The sequence below is a fragment of the Calypte anna genome, chromosome 4A (assembly GCF_003957555.1).
Source record: "Calypte anna isolate BGI_N300 chromosome 4A, bCalAnn1_v1.p, whole genome shotgun sequence".
Taxonomy (NCBI): domain Eukaryota; kingdom Metazoa; phylum Chordata; class Aves; order Apodiformes; family Trochilidae; genus Calypte; species Calypte anna.
Window position 1 is genome coordinate 30,755,770 of NC_044248.1, and position 17,159 is coordinate 30,772,928.

The 17,159-nt window shown below is 34.7% G+C and overlaps 1 protein-coding gene across 1 annotated transcript in view; it reads left to right on the forward strand.

The window, feature by feature from the left end:
- The window catches only part of FSTL5 (follistatin like 5), a 253,234-nt gene that overhangs the window by 157,960 nt on the left and 78,115 nt on the right, over positions 1–17,159 (forward strand).

The window sequence follows — 17,159 nt, forward strand, 5'->3', positions numbered from 1 at the left end:
GTTCATTTTAACTGTTCGGTTGCTAATCTGAAAAACTGAACAAGGAAGCCTTCTCTGATGATATTTACTTGGAATATTCATACTTGTTCAATAATAGAATTTATGTGTTTGAACCAAGTTTTTCCAAGCTACTGGAAAGATGATGTTAAATAATAGTTAAGACAATGTGTCTGCTGCTTCCAAATGATTTAATAGTTCCTGGAGACTTAAGGAGCTCCAAAAAATTCATGGCATCTTGGACAATATATCAGTTGAAACACTGGATATTTGTGCTGCAGGCAACAAGGTTCATTAAAAATAGATGTGTTAGCTTTAAAATTACTGTTTTAAACTAAAGTGGCTCCACTGGACAGTGCAACAAGGTAGCTGCATAATCTAATGCACAGCAATCTGCAGCAGAAAGGTTTCTCCTAGCTAAAGTATGACGTTTTGTATCACTCTGTACTCCACAGCCAACCTGCTTTGAGCATCTGTCTGCCAAGTTTTTTCTGAGATGATATTATTCAGGTGAGACTGCCACTGATTTCAGTCAATTTCATTGACAGTAACTTGAAAGAATTAGGTAAATGATAACACTGGTGATGAGAGTTGCTGAAGACAGCCATGGCTGAAGGGAGTTAAATATAGTGATGGGTAGAGGGAGAAATAAATTTCCGAAGCAAAAAGATTCAGAAGAATCTATAATTAGCAAACTCAGAACCTGAAACTGAAAGTCATGACACAATATAATTGTGGGGTCCCCTGCAGGACACTGTGATGATGCCTGTGGAAAAATGAGAAACTATGGCAGCACCTAGGTCTACAGTTTCCTAGATCAATTTGGAGTTTTATACACTTTAAAGATATAAATCTCTGCAAACTGGGCTTCCAGTAGTTCTAGATGGTAGGATTTTTATTATCATAGTCCTTTTCATACAAGTTATAAACTCAATCTTTAATGAAGGTATTAGAAAATGTTTGTATCAGCTTAACTTTATACACAATATTTTTGGTTACTGCATTCTGAAGGAAATTTTAATTATTTGTTTGCACTTATGCTTTGATCTCTCTATCTTATTTGATAAAGAGAATAGATAATAAATCAGAAGTATTGCAAAAACCTAACTTTTGCCTGTTAAAGCCTCTGCCTCTTTTATTATTGAAGCTGAAAGGTGAACAAGGCAGATAATTGCAATAAATAAATAAATAAAAAAGACAAAGCTAATGGTAAAAATAAATGTGTTTTTAAGTGGTAAAAATTTCTTTGCTTCTGTGCCAAAGCTCATTACTAGCATAGTGCATCATTCAGTTTACCCGAGTTGTTTAACTGTACATGATTGCATATTCCTCAAGCTCAGGAAATTGATTTTGAGACAAGAATAGGTTTACAGAGATTCTATATGCTCTTAGATGAAGATGAAGTTTACTGAAGCTATACTTTGAACTGTTAAAATGGTATTCAGATAAAGAACAGTATCATGTTAGAAGCCTAGGCCTATTGAACACTTTGGACAATTTAATCTTTAATCATCACAGAATGTCAGAGGGCGGTTCTGGCTGGGATTTGGCCAAATTCCTTCACTCATGTTCTAACCAAATCCTTGTCTGCTAAGCTGCCTTGTTACATGGGCTTACTCTGTTCCAAGTGCAAGAGTTTTCATTTATCTTGGTACAATTTCATAGTTGGCCCACCCGTTCCTCCTGCTCACATAGATCTCTCTGAAGGGTTATCTTGCAGAATTATGCTTCCTGAATCTATGAATTCCATGCTAACTGAAACATTTCTGAGATTGCAATTTTTCCTGCCATCCAAGTTTACCAATGGAAATGTTTAAGAGTGTCAGCCCAGAATTGAAAGCACTTGGAGAGAGCTGATGAGCTTGTGAAATGCTGACCACTAACCTTGGAGCCTGAAGGTGCAGTGAGTTACTTACAGTCCACTTGTGCAGCCCTCACTTCCCTAGATGAGGCCCAACAGTGCTGTGAGCAAGACTGTCAAAGCCTTGCTAAACTAAATGGCCCACTCTTGTTCCATTAACCTGATGGCTCTTCATTTAACAGTAGAAGAAAGTTCAGACTTAAATTGCATGCATATAATTTCCTAAATGTTCCACCCCTCCACTGTTGAGTGAACACAGCTTTTTCACTTCACTAGATATTAACATTGCCTTTCTTTGAAGTCTGCAATTTTATTGACATTGTATTTTTTTAAAAAAATAGAAAATTACCGTTCACTGTATTTAATTTGCCATCATCATGGGATGCATAATTAAACTTGTTTTTTGAAAGTTCAAAAGATTACTACGTAGACCAGTTTTTCACAGAACACTCATCAATGCTTATGGGTTCCACTGTTTCTATGGAAGAATTATTTTCAACTTAATAGCATTCTATTTTTAGTATTCCGTATTTTGGTACTGGGTGAACCTTGTTCTGGTCAAGTGCTAACCATTTACTACTGGTTTTATAGTGAATGATGATGGACTTTATTCCTCATTAAATTTCCTGAGAGAAGCTAAAGGATGCAGTGTATAATCCTCCCCCATGTTTCTTGGTACTTATCACCCTTTCTTCAAACTGAAAAGTATTTATTTGAAAGTAGTCAGTCATAATGGTTAGTTAATTATATCTAAAAGTTTTTTAGATGTATTAAAGAAGAGTACTATTAGTGGTAAAGCCAATGAATATACTTGATCATTAAAATAAAAATGTTAGAAGGTATTTTTTTAGATTTGTATTAAACCTCAAGGTAGGGTGGTTTGTGTTCTGGTTGGCTTTTTTCAGCAATACTTTTTTAATATCTGGTGGTGTTGTCTGATTTTGGATTATCGTGGAATATTCTTACTGGAAGGAGTTCAACCTTCCATTGTCTAGTTAGAACTGTATTTACTACATGAAATTCAGTTATTCCCCATTTGTGTAGCATATAAAACTGAGAGGCTTGTGAAAATTAAAAAAATCTCTCATCAGTGGTTCATGCTCCCTAATCAGCAGGTCTCACAAGAACGGGAAATCTGTTGGGAATTGCAAATCAAAAGGTGTTGAAAGTATCCGAGGTAGAAACTGAAAATAGTCTGTCAGGCAAAATTGTCTTTAATATCAGGTCTCATTTCCATACTATGTTTTCTGTATCCATCCTGGAATTAGATCAAAAGTGAGACTTATTAGGGATAAACAAACTGAATTTAAATTCATACAATATTTGGCACAATTTTAGTTCAAAAATTATAAAGCTTATGGAGAATATACAGTTTCTTGTCTGCCAAAAGTGTGACAGGGAAACTAGGAAAGGTTTCACCCCCAAATGATGGGGGCTGAGAAGACAGATGCAAAAGGTGACCTCCTAGAAAACTGGAAGACAACTTGAAGGACATACATAAGCTGGGATAAATTTTTTAGAAAACATCAAATCATTAAATTTAAGATGGGAGTTGGGTAATAGGTGAAATAAAATTTGTATTTTTGTGTGATCAGCACAGGACTGGCTTGAGGAAAGCCAGAAAGATAGAAAATGATACTTGGACTGAGTCTGGGTAGAATTTGCAATCCACAATAAGTAATGAATTATAGTTTGGGGAGGTGTGGTAGGGAAATCAACAGAGCTGGTCTGGAAGATCTTGTGAGATGCTTCCAATTTTTTGTCTTAACACAAATTCTGATTAACTTGTCTATATTTTATGTTTATAACTCCAGAGAGGTTTATTACCTGGTCCTATTTTGCTCTAGACAATACTTTATTTTATGTTTAATTGTGAGGTTGCTTATAAATGGATTTTTTTATTTGTATATGTAGATAGATGTGTCCCAAAATTTTGTCATTGACTTTGTGCTTATATCATCGGAATAAATTCCATAACTACTACGTATCATAACTACTATTACTTGCTTTTCATTGAGTATCAAGGATTTTTTCCTAGAAACTGAATTATGAGCACACTTAAGTTGTGCCCAAACTACAAGGCAAATGTAAACATAGACTCCCCTTCTGTTACCCAAACCACTGGTAAATCAAAATTAATATGTCTAGATCTGGAAGAAACCAGTTGATGCTCACTTCAACATCTAGAGTTATTAGTAAATAGTATGTCTGATATTTCAGAAAGAACAAGTAGAACTAGTAGGATCAGTGAGCATGAGTGCTGAGGTAGAGAAATAAAAAGGGGAGAAGGGCTGGGGAGAAATAAAAGGTGAGAATGAGAAGTGGTAGTGAAAAGAAGGCAAGAAAAAGGTGGAGCCTGTTCTAAATGCATCTGAGCTTCTGTGTAGTGGGGAAAGCAACTAGAAAAAAAAAACAACAAAGTTTTATTAACAATTTTTAAAAGAAAATAAATCAGAGAAACTGCCAAAATACAGTTTTTAAATGCAACATTTTTGTGTAAGGCTGTGTGTATGTGCAATTTGGCTGCATATTTTTTGAGCAAGTATTGATTTGCAGAAAAATATCGAGGCCATTGAATGTCAACCTGCTTCTTTGATTTCGGTGTAGTATCATTTTCATATATTCTTTTTTTTTTTTTTTTTTTTGAAAAACAGTCTTTCTTTTTCTTTTTCTTTTGAGCGAAGCAGATTGTATAAAATTATATTTTTTTAAAGCATTTCCCTGGGGAGAAGTATTCAGACATTAAAGAATTTTATCTACCTTGATAAAATCCACTTTACTTGGGCTGTTCTGAAGCATTACTTTGACTGCTTACATCTGCAGGTACAGTTTTGTCGGGGGAGGTTGTACATTGATCTGGCCCCATCACATTACTTCCTCCCTCTTCTCTGAGGTTGTTGTTGCTGCTCATTACAGATCCTAGTTTTGCAGAAGAACATTCAGTATTCTCATGAGCAGAATGATCCCTTTGTACTAATTGTTTCTGTATACATCATTCCAAAACTCATAACTAAACCACTAAACTTATAATTAATCCAAAACTCAAATTAATAAATGCAATGTTGCCAATAATTCAGTCTGGGAAACAAACGAAACCTCACTGATATTTAACTAGAGAAGCATATGTAAGGAAACAAGCAAAAATAAAGACTTTAACTTGAAGATTTTTGGCCATACTAATTAAATATAATCATCATTTAAAGACAATATCTGTGAAAAGTTGTATATGCCCATGATGCAAGTCCCATGGCATACTCAGGTTAGGGCTTCAAGTACCTTTCTCTTCATTATACATCTAATAAAATAAGGATACTATTTACAGTGACTGTAGAAATCAAACATAATTTACCTGGCTTCCATAGGTTCCCTTCCAATAGGATTGTAGAGTCCAGCTTTACAAAGCTGCCCAAGAAGGACATCTTCAACTAGATCTGTAGCCAGCATTTCCAGGATCTACACAAAAATCCTTAGAATATATTTTAAAACATATATTCCTGGTTTAGATAATTTCCAGTGCATAGAAATATCATGAAGGAGTTGGTGAAATGCATTGACATTGACAGGATTTTCTTCTGATGCCCAATCAGGATCTCCCCAGTAGTAATTTGCACCTGTTACCCCTCATCTTCTCCATGTGACTCCTTATAAAAAGGAGTGGCCTTGGTAGCCACCCTTTAAGTACAAACATGGCAGAAAGGTCTCCCCTAAACCTTCTTTTCTCCAAGCTGAACAAAGGCATTTCTCTCAGCCCTTCCCCTTACTCCAGGCTTCCCAGTCCTTTGATCATCTTTGTGGTCCTTTTTGGGTTCCTCTACAGACTGTTGGCATATTATTTGTTGAGTGGGACCAGAACTGAACGTAGCCCTCCAGGCATGGCCTGACAAGCACTGACTAGAGGGGATGATGACTTCTTTGTTTCTGCTGCTAATGTCCTTGTTGATACAACCCAGCATCCTGTTTGCCCACCAGAACTGCCAGGTCCCTTTCCACAGAGCTGCTATTTATCCAGGCAGATAGAAGTCTGTGCTTCACTCATCAGGAATTGACTTTTTGCAGGTGAAAAACCATAACCCTGACCCTGCTGAACTTCATAAGGTTCTTGTTAGGCCACTCTTGCAGCCTGTCCAGGTCTTCCTGGAGGGTGGCTCCCTCTTCTGTTGTGGCTACTTCCCCACTCAACTTGGTGCCATCTGGAAACTTCAGCAGAGTGCACATAATATGTGCACTCAATATCCAGATCACTTATGAAGGTATTATTGTGATCTCACAAGGAAAATTAGCTGTTTTGGGAATGGTGCACTGTATTTGGCAAAGCTGAACTACCCCCTGCCCAGAAGAAACAGGCTGGTTCATGTTCTTATATTTAGTTTTCTCTCTTCTTGGATGTGTAAGCAATGTAAGTAGTAGGAACAAAGAAATTTTCTTTTAATCTAAGAAATATCCAGCTTTTTTTCTGTAAATATTTGAGTTTTTTCTTCTGTCTGTGATTTTTTGACACTTTTTTTGCCTCTTCTGTAAATATCTTACAATTGCAAAGTCTCTTCTCTTCAAGTCTTCCAGTCTTCTCTGAAGACTAGAAGTTCAATTATACGCACCTAAAAATATTAACTTCAGAAAATTAAACACTGAGATTTCACTAAATGTTCTGAAACTAAATTCAACATCCCTTCAATGCTGAGCCAATCTTTGGTCATCTTTCTCTTGCTAGGTTTTAAAAACCCTACACATTTTAGTCTAGTAGTGCAACATTTGTTATTAACAATATACTGGCATAATAGCTATTTCCCTTTTTATAAATAAAAACATCTATAAATAAAAACAACTCAAGCACAGTCAGTACTTATTTAACAATACTGTCAGTGTTGGTGTGGAGAATATCTTATTGTTCATATTCTGAGCATAAAACTACATATTCTCTGCAGAATTTATAATGGATACAAGTATAGAATGTCAAATGTTGCATACTAGATGAAAAAATTAGTTACAAGTCCATAAGGTTCTTTTTTTTTTTGAAATTCTATTGTATCCTATTTGAGGTGCATAAGCTAATATGATCTGCTAGATTCTCATTTCTCCCTTTTTTTTCCCACAGTTGACTCATCATATTTAAAATATGTACTTTTTTTTTAATGTACTTTTTTAAAAGTTACAATTGTTACAAGATCAGCTCTGTTTAAGAAAATGTCACTAGAAATCATTGCAAAATGCCTTGTCAGTGGGTGTCATTTCATCACATATCAAGATAGGCATGATTGGAATAGGTAATTTGGCATATTTTTTTAAACAGTGATGTAGGATTCTAGATAAGAAGGTTGATCATATTTTCTGAACTGCTGCAATTTCTGTCGGCTTTGGAAATATTTGTGCTGTACAGCTCTGAATTATATCTTAGTCATCTTAAGTGCAGCCTTTAAAATGGAATGGGTTCTAAAACTGACAATAGGCTATTAGGAAATTACTGTTTCATTTTCTGAGATTCTCTTTTAAACTTACTTTAAAATTACTTTTTGCTCTGGCTTTATTTGCTAAAAATATATTGCATAACTGTGAATATTGGGTCTGTAAAAGTTGCAAGTTTATGTATACATACAAGCCTAAGATACTGTATCTGACTACTCTACTCTCACATCAGCAGTTCCAGTAACAAGCATCAAATCAAATTTTAACCCATCTCAAGAATTTTGAATTTTCCCTGAGGATTCATTGAGTGATGCATAAAATCAGTTACAGGATATATTGAGAGGTGGGCACGCAGTTTCAGTCTGGTAAAATGATGGTAGAAACAGGAGGGAGAGAGAGATTTATTATTTACCAGTTTATTTACTCTCTCTTCAATAGATGTAAATTCATACAAACTAAAAGTCCATTCTTCATAAGGGGAAAGAATTAGTCTGTCATTCAAGATACGCACAATCAGGACTGTTTTCCTCACCCCTAGAGTTATACACTATGAGAAACAGACTCTATTATGGGAGTAGATGACTGATTTCCTGCGAAACATAAGACTTTGAAGCCATGTAATTGTGAGTTGACTCTCTTGGGCTGTGTATTCTTCTAACTGGAAAAGTCTTCATAAGAAATCAAAAGCTATGCAATTTCAAAGGATTGTTGCAACAACCCAGTCTGTTGGGTGAAACTTTTATCTGCACTATAATAAATAGCAGTAGCACTATAATAAAGCAGTAGTGATGCTTACCAAAACATCCTCAGGTTTACCTCATATTACTGTAGTACTCAGAATATTAGGCAAAACCTAAAGTGTATAGTTATTTTTTTATCTTTTCCAAATTGGCTTTAGCCAGATTTGAATGGTATATCTCAATAAAGTAGGTTAAGCAATTCTCCAACTGTCTGATCTGGTTCATTTGTTGATACAAAATTACCATGATAGGGTGGTCATCTTAGAAACATATTGTGTTTGAGTTGCCCCAGATTTGCTGCTAATCCTGCCCTTCTGGCAAAACCAGATCTTGCATGAGGTATTAAATTAGGTGCTGTCCACAGATACGTAGAAACATTCTGGTTTACTGTATACGATTACAAAGGAGTCTTAAAGAATCATGCAGAATCACAGAATCAGCTGGGCTCGAAGGGACCTCTGAGATCATCAAGTCCAACCCTTGGCCCACTACCACTGTGGTTATTAAGTCTCTTCTTTAAAAACTTCAGGGATGGAGAATCCACCCATGTGAAGCCCATTCCAATGCCTGATCACCCTCTCTGTAATGAATTTCTTCCTAATATCCAACCTAAACATTTCTTGGCAGAGCGTAAGTCCATGCCCTCTTGTCTTACTGAGAGCTGCCTGGGAGAAGAGCCTGACCCAACCCTGGCTCCAACCTCCTTTCAGGGAGTTGTAGAGAGTGATGAGGTCTCCCCTGAGCCTCCTCTTCTCCAGACTGAACACCCCCAGCTCCCTCAGATGTCAGTGACTCCTCATTGAGTCTCAAGAATCAATGACTTCTCATATTTCCATCAGCAATTCTTCTGAACTATTTTTTTTTTATGATACTGTTGCCCTGTAGATCAAGTGAGAGTATATGTTTTATTGATTTTTTTCTAAAGACTTAAGTGAACCATTATAGTCCTCATGGCACTCATAAGTTAGGGCTTGTTGACTGTTAATTTGTGCAAACTTGTGAGAAACACCAGGTCTTGATCAGGAGTTTGATTCAATGGGCATAGCAGGTAAAAATAATTTAATTGAAGTAAGGATTAAATTTAAACCACATATACAATGAGCTCTGATATTTTGTTTTAATTTTTCAGTTTTTGAATTAGAAATTATTAAAAAAAATATTATTATTGATTTTTATAATGATTGCCAGTATTCCCCTATTATTTTTTTTCAATTGGTAAAAAAATCCTTTTTAATATGTAAGCAATGTAGAAAACCTCCTTTGGTATTCAGAGATTAAAACCAATTAAAATATCAGAAGGGCCAGTTTGTCTACTGGGTAAAATGATTTTCAGGAAGTAGTGCCTACTGTTTATTAATAACCTGCATTACAGTTAAATCATCTTTTCAATTTTAACAGTTAAAATATTTTAAATTGTATTTCACTGAGTTGCAAATAGAGCATGTAAACACTCTCAAGAAAACTTAAAAATCACATTTGGTGGGTGAATTCCATCTAAATTAAAGAAGCACACCTTCTGAAATGGTTGTACTGTTTCCAAATCCAGCTTCTCTAGAGAAATGTAAGAACAGTAATCACAATCCTTCGGTCATATTCTCCCAAGTGCTTGTGTGATCTCTTCTTGCACATGTAGTTTTCTTGAAACCTTCAGCAAACAATTTTTTATGATCTGTCACTTGAAGCCTGAAAACTACTGTCCTTTCATTTTGAACCTGGCCTCCCACTTGATTATTTTGATGTCTTTCCAGTCTTAGAAGAAACAATGAGCCAACAATACCTTTTCAAGATTTTCCATGGCAGTCATGAATTGGTAGACTTCTGTCAAAGCCCTGTACATCCTCTGTTCTGTAAAAGAAAAAATTCAAGCTGTTGTATTTTTTCATCTTTAAGCTGCTCTATATTCTTGTCATCCTTGTTTTTCCTTAAGCTTTTGTCTACATAGCTGAGGACCAAGAGCTGTATATGGTTTTCATGTGAACAAGCTATGAGACAAATAAGATGGAGCTTTTTGTTTGCTTTTAATTCCTTTCCTAAGAATTCCTTATCTTTTATTTGATTTTTTTCTCTGCTAAAGAGGACCGAGTTGATAGATAGTAGAGTTTCTGTATAAGTTCCTGTAATAAGTGGTCTTCTCTCCTGATAAGTCAACTTACAGCCCACTGATCTAAATTCAAAGGATTGTTTTTCTGTTGTATACTTTCCCCCCTGTTGAATTTATCTACCATTTTATTGTTCAAGTTCTCAGTCTCATAAAGTCCTTGAGATGCTTTTTACAGTCTACATTCATTGTTTGTACTTTAAAAAAAACATTAGAATTATAGACTTGACTTCAGTTGTAAACACCTTTTAGTGCCTACATCTGTAAACTTTTGTAAAATATATAACCTACATTTAGTAATTTTATTCACTTCTGTTTTTTTTTTAAAGACATTTACTTGTGTGGTCATTTTAGTCTTAATGAAATCAGAAGAGGGAAACTAAATGTAAAAATGAAATTTGATGAGTGCATTTGAAAAATGAATTCACCAAAGCAAGATGTCAGTTGAGATATTATGTGTTATCTGGAGTTTTAAAACCTGAAGCAGTCTTAATGTTTCTAGGTATTTGAATAGAAAATACTGCATTCCATGTTTGTAAGAAGACATAGGAACCATAGGGTCTTTGCTTCACATTTGTTTTACAGAAAAGCTTAAAGTTTTTCCATAAAATAAATGTTTCCTAGCACAACCTATCAATCTCTGTATCAAATCTCATTGATCAGCCTTATAAATAAAACTGCAGAAAGGATTGCATTTTCTTTTTTGATTTCTGTTATTTTTTTTTTTAATGGAATTGGTTTATTCAGGGCTTCCTAAAAACATGAGCCATTATAATTGTCAACAAAAAATTATTTTCGAGTCTTTTGTCAGCAAACATATAGGATGAATAAATGTTAATTATAATAAGGCTGTTAGGAGCTTTTGGTTTTGAGTAACAAACATATTGTTGTAATATAAAAGAAGACTACTCTGCTATGCTGGCCTAAAGCTGGAAATATGCCCTCCAGAATTTTACTCTGCAGCTAAACTTTAAGCTGTCATGAAAAAGTTATTTATGCTTCTCTTCTTGTGAGCTGTTAAGTGGAGTATGAGAACAGCAAGGCTATTTTGCTGGCATAAGACCCTAGAGAACAGCCACTCATGCTCCATGTTCCATTACTTCTCATACTGAAACATTCTACTAAATATGAAAGTAGTATGTTTACAGCAAATTCAAAGCAGAATATAGAGCAGAAAATGGCAAAAGCAGTCATGTTAATCCAGATATGCGCTTATTTTAAAATTGCTGTAGAAGAACACCAGAGTGACACTGATCAAAAAGCTTTTGTTATTTTGAGGCTAAAGTGGGATCAACACCAGAAGAGAAAAAAGCACATTACCTAGCTGCATTTCACTTTTTTAAAGCCACCAAGTAACAGTGTCCATTAAGTACAGAGCTTAATGTAGGACATGGAAGTAAGGCTTTTTTGCTTGGTTTTGAAAGGTGATTGCTTTTAAATAAGGTTCAAAATAGGCAAACAAAATACATACAGGTTTAATGTGGTCTTAATTGTAGATATTGGTTACCAGTCTGCATAATGTTCATTAGTTTTAACTCAAAAGAGTGTTTTGTGGCTATGTATTACTACATGGAAATTAGGTAAGTAAAAACAAAGGTTAAAGTTTTACAAATTAACCAGAAAAGTCAATAATTGCATGTGTTTCTCCCTTAATCAGATAATCAATTATGAGGTTATACATGAAGTCCTAATGTAACAATTTCTATTATTTTTAGCTTTCAAAAAGTTTCACTCAGGGTGAAATTTTAACTTTTCTTTACTATTCACAATATACAGTAAGGGACCACCTAAATCAAGAATTGCCATATGCTTCAGTGTTTTTCCTCCTAGTAGACTGTTGGTATTCTAAAATCACAACTTAATTCTATGGTCCTGCAAAGTCTCTCCAGGCTGTGTTGGGCCATCAAGGGAGTTGGAGATAAGATTTCTTTGTGCATATGGGGAGATCTGAAATAACCCATCTTTCATTGCTTGCTATTTAATTTTCTCAGAAAACTAAAAGAAATCCACTACCCTACACCTTCTACTATGTTTTAAAAATACAGTGCTAGCATTTTATCTGTTGGCTTGTAAAAATACTGATCTAGCTTAGCTTTTACAAAAAAATTACAGCACCAGACGTATGACTCTTGCAAAAATAATGCTTAAACTAAGCTCACATTATTGTGAGCCTATCCCTACTGCCAACCCTACTGCTGTTGGGATATTTTTTGCTAAATGTCAGCTTTGAAAGCTCCTTTTCCCTGCCTTTCACAGTTTAATTACTAAGCACTGGTCAAACTAAGAAAACTGTTGCACTTATGATCTCTTTTAATTGATCACTGTTTACAGTATAGTAATACCTTCCTCGGAATTTGTCACACTTATCCCTTTTCACTTCCATTGCCCGATAAATCATAAATAATTTCCTCAGGTGGACTGCACATGGACCTAAAAGCTTTTTAAGTTAACACACTCACTGTGTATGTCTTTATGTATTTAGGTTGTAAGCTATTTAAGAACAGCTATTTGAATGCATTGCCAGCATCTTACAAGGAATGGATGAGGGAACAGAGATTGTATAGTGTAAAGAAGAGGAGGCTGAGGGGAGACCTTATGGCTCCCTACAACTGCCTGAAAGGAGGGCTTGGGTCAGTCTCTTCTCCCAAGTAATATGAGAGGAAATGGTCCTCAAGGGGAGCTAGAGATTGGATATTAGGAGGAATTCCTTTACTGAAGGAGCAGTCAGGCACTGGAACAAGCTGCCCAGGAAAGTAGAGTCACCATCCCTGGAGGTGATAAAAAATGCATGTAGATGTTGCACTTCAGGATGCGTTTGAATTGGCATGGTGGTGTTGGTTTGATCTTAGAGGTTTTTTCCAATAGTAATGATTCTGTGATCTTCCAAAAATTCCCATCTACGGGACATGTAACAGAGATGGACAAATGTTTAAAGCTTTTAAACAAAGTTAAAAATTATGTATGGAGTAGGAATGTGTATCAGTTATATAACAAAATATTGCAAAACAAAATAAAGTCCCCCAAAATAGAAGACATCTGATAATTGTCCATCTAGTTTCTTTGGAGTGATGTTAGTTTGTATTTTGTTTCAGTAAGTTCTAAAGATGTTTTCGAAAGATATCAGAAGTATACATGTCAGAAAATATGTGGGAAAATAGAATAGAAAACCTGATCCTAATTTGATCTAATTTTAAGCAAAGTAGAAACAAATGTAAACTTATAACATAGGTTCTAGATAATTAAGGAGAAGCAATGAGGAAAGAAGTACTTGCATAATTTTCAGTAAAGCACTTGGTATGATGACACATGAGAACCTGTTCATTCAACTAAAATACTGGGAGTTTGTAAAGAAATCATAAAATTAATAAGAAGTTTGCTGACAGGGAGGTTATATGGGTTTATTAAAATGGGAAAATACCACTTTAAAAAGAAGCTATTAGTGAAGTTCTCCAGTGAACCCCTGGGAAGCAAATATATTTAATGCTTTCACTAATACCCTAATAATGAAAAAAAGAAAGTAAGAGAAGTCTCTCAAAGACCAAGACTTGGGACTCATCAGCAATACACATCAATGCTGGATTACTAGTTGAGGAACTGGACAACCTTGAAGCCTGGCACAGTGAGATAAAAAGTGATGTTACAATCTTATACTTGGCTAATAGTAAGAAATTATACTTCAAGCTGAGAACCAATCAACTGGAAAGAGCAGAGTAGAAGACAGTTATGAGGATCTGTCAAGTAACTGCCAAGTAACTGAGTAATCAAATAAGATCAATGTGAAAATGGCAATTGCATTCTGCAGACATATTGACTGAAATCTTTCAAGACAAGATATGAATTACTTGATACATTGCACTTATTTTAATCCAAAATGGTTTGTACCATTTTATTTTATCTGTTTTCAAGAAGGATGAATTCAAGTTTGATCACATCAGTAACAAAAGGCATGATGAGAGAATCCATAAGAATGGGGTACACTTAAGGAGAATGAAATTAGGACTTTGCAGAACAGCTCTCATAACCAGAATATTTGTCAAAGCCCTCTTAACCATCCCACACACATTCCTCAGCTGTTGCAGAAGTACCTTCTATTTAAACGTTTTGTTTGGTTTGTTGTGGGTTTTTTTTGTTTGTTTGTTTGTTTGTTTGTTTTTTTAATCTTGGGTGTTTCTGAGCCCCTTAAGTAAGAGGGGTTTTTTTTGTTTTTTTTTTTGCCAGTCTTAATGTTTTGAAATGTCTTCCCAGTAGTTAACACTTAGTCTGATTTCTCTGCTTTTGTCCTCTTTTATGATCACCTTTTAGGTTACTTTCAACCAGATGTTTATAGCTTACTGTCTGTAACTATTCTGTTGCCCAGAGAATTCTGTTGCTCCTAAGTGAATCTCTAGCTTTTATTTCAATGGGTTTTTTTCATTATTTTTTGTGTCTTCCTCTGTTTTACCTGAAGAAACACACCACTTTTTGCAGGTAAGGACAGGGTGTGTCTGATACTTTATCCAGAGGTGTTACACCCATTAATACAGTACAGTTTTGTAGAGCATTCATATTTCTGATTACAGCAAGCTATAAAAGGCAAAACCTGCTGTCAACTTTTATAAAATACTAGTGCTCTGTAATAAAAATTGCTGGGTTGTTTTTTTTTTTGGGTGGGGGGTATTTTTCATAGTGTGCGTACTCTGGATTATTTTTTCCAATTTTGCAAAACTGTTACTCAGCTTTTTCACTTAAATAAACAAAATGTGTGTGATGAAGCTTCAAATAATTATCACTGGTTTCCAAGGGCAATATGGAGAGAAAGCTAGGAGTCATTGTAGTACGTGGTATCTCCAATTACCATGGCTTCCATCTCTGGAAAAAAACAACAAACCACTTGCTCTCAGAACAAGTTTTGTTTCTTTCCAGGAGGAAAAATGCCCCCCCCCCCCCCCCCCCCCCCCCCCAGTGTTTGCCTCTTGCATCCTGGTTGCAGACAGTTCATTAACAGGAATTTTCAGGGAGATGCCTGTTGAAAGAATCTGCTCCAGGTGCTGCTCTGTAGATTCATGACATTTTTTTTTTTCTGAATAAGGAGAAACTATAGGAATTTGTTTTATGCTTGGAAAACAAGAAAAGTTGTATTTTCACTTTATGCGTAGTATTTTTCTGTGAAATAATTTTAAACATATATGAATGCATAACATATTGCGTTTTTTTTTACTTAAATTTTATTCATTATTTTGGGGTGAAACAGTAATTATACTATATTTATTAGAGTGGTTTTATTTTCCTGAATTCTAAGCAATACACATCAGTACATCAACCAGTTTCAGGTAGGGCAACTGTTTCTTAATTTTATGAGATTATGGTTTTAGCTGTTTCATTATAATATAGACATGATAGAAATTGTAAATGGAATATAAAAGTATTGTATTGAAGACTGAGAATTATTTAAATAATTCTTATGGAAATCCTCTGGCAAAATTAGTGTTATCATCTTATATTATTATAGCAGCTACATCATTACTATTAAATACAAGGCAGTTTTTAAAAATAAGGGTTAGATGAGCCATTTGTATAAACTAAATCATACAGTAGTGCCTCTCTATTTTGATTTTTTTGACCATCATTGCTTAAGGTAGCAAATGTTACGCTATACATTTGATAGATATTTCATTTTACAGTGTTGATCTCTAATTAAAAATTATAAACCTTTCTGTAACAGTTACTGACTTTCTGTATACAGGCATCCATAGTAATGTTTGGAGTTTTGAAATTCTAGAGAGGTTGAATATTCCATCTCAGTTTCTTATGTGAAGGTTAGCATCTTTCACTGGAGGCTGGATAGCATTAGCTCGTTTCATGATTATGACTTTCCTAAATTAAATAATGACTTTGGAAAATGCAAATTATTTACTCCTTTATTAGTGGAGTATCTGAACATTTATCTGCTTTTTGTGATCTTTGCATAGTGAATTCTTTGAAGATGCACAACATTGGTACGATCAGTTCTCTGCCAGAATTTTTTGATCATTCAGTAACCATACAGGGGTGTCTAAGGAAGGCTATGTGATGGTATCTCTGAAGAACCATCCCCTGTAATGTCAGATTTGAAATGCTTCTGGTAGCGCAGTAAATTTTTAAAACTACAGGTTTTGGTAGCACAGTTTTAAACAATTCATACATTTCCTTAGTATGAAGATTAAAGTTTTGTCATTTAATGCATCTAGTTAGAAAAAAATGAGTCAGCCTCATTTGCACATGTCTGGTGGGTAGGATCACTGGATCACTTGAACTTTGAGTCATAGGACACTTTCTGGAAAATAAATGAATCAGGATTTTTTTGATCTAAATATAAAATTAATTAATTTCAATCACAAAATTTGATCATTGAGTTTAATTATAGAACAACAAAGATTTCTTTCTTGAAAGTATTGAGAGATGCCTCTACTATCTTTGATTTCTGACAATAGAAAATTTTGTTGATTACAAGGTATTGCTTTTAAAAGGCTCAAAAGAAAGTATAAAGAATCTTAGCTTACTTAAAGGTTGCTGCTTTGCTGAAATGAAAAGATTAGTGTACCTCTTGTATGCCTATAAAAATAATTTAGTAATTGAAAGATAATAGATACGTGTCAGCTTCTGTAGTTTACTTAGAAAATGAAAGATAAAATTGTAGAGATTTTTCATGCTCTAGCAGCTGAGTGGAAAAGTTGCATTTTGGGTCATCTTTAACTACTATATGGCTCTTTTGTTTAATATGGCAAAATTCTTACAAGTGTAGAGTTTTAATAGTTTATGTTTATTTGGGCAGACAGCTGAAAAGACAACTCAAGTCTTTGGCCTTTTACCCACAGGCATTAACACAAGAGAAGAGTATAAAATGTCATCAAATAAATGGGTGTCTGGTTTTTTATGCCAATGTCAAAATGAGCTGTGGGACGTAGAAGTGAAGTGGCCTTCTATTAATAGTAAAAGTGTTTAGTACATAGATTAGTAGAGGAAGTTTCAAGGTCTAGACTCCCATCACATATCTAAATTTTTAAAAGATTATTTGAAAACTTGAATAATGTTGAACCTTTAGTTA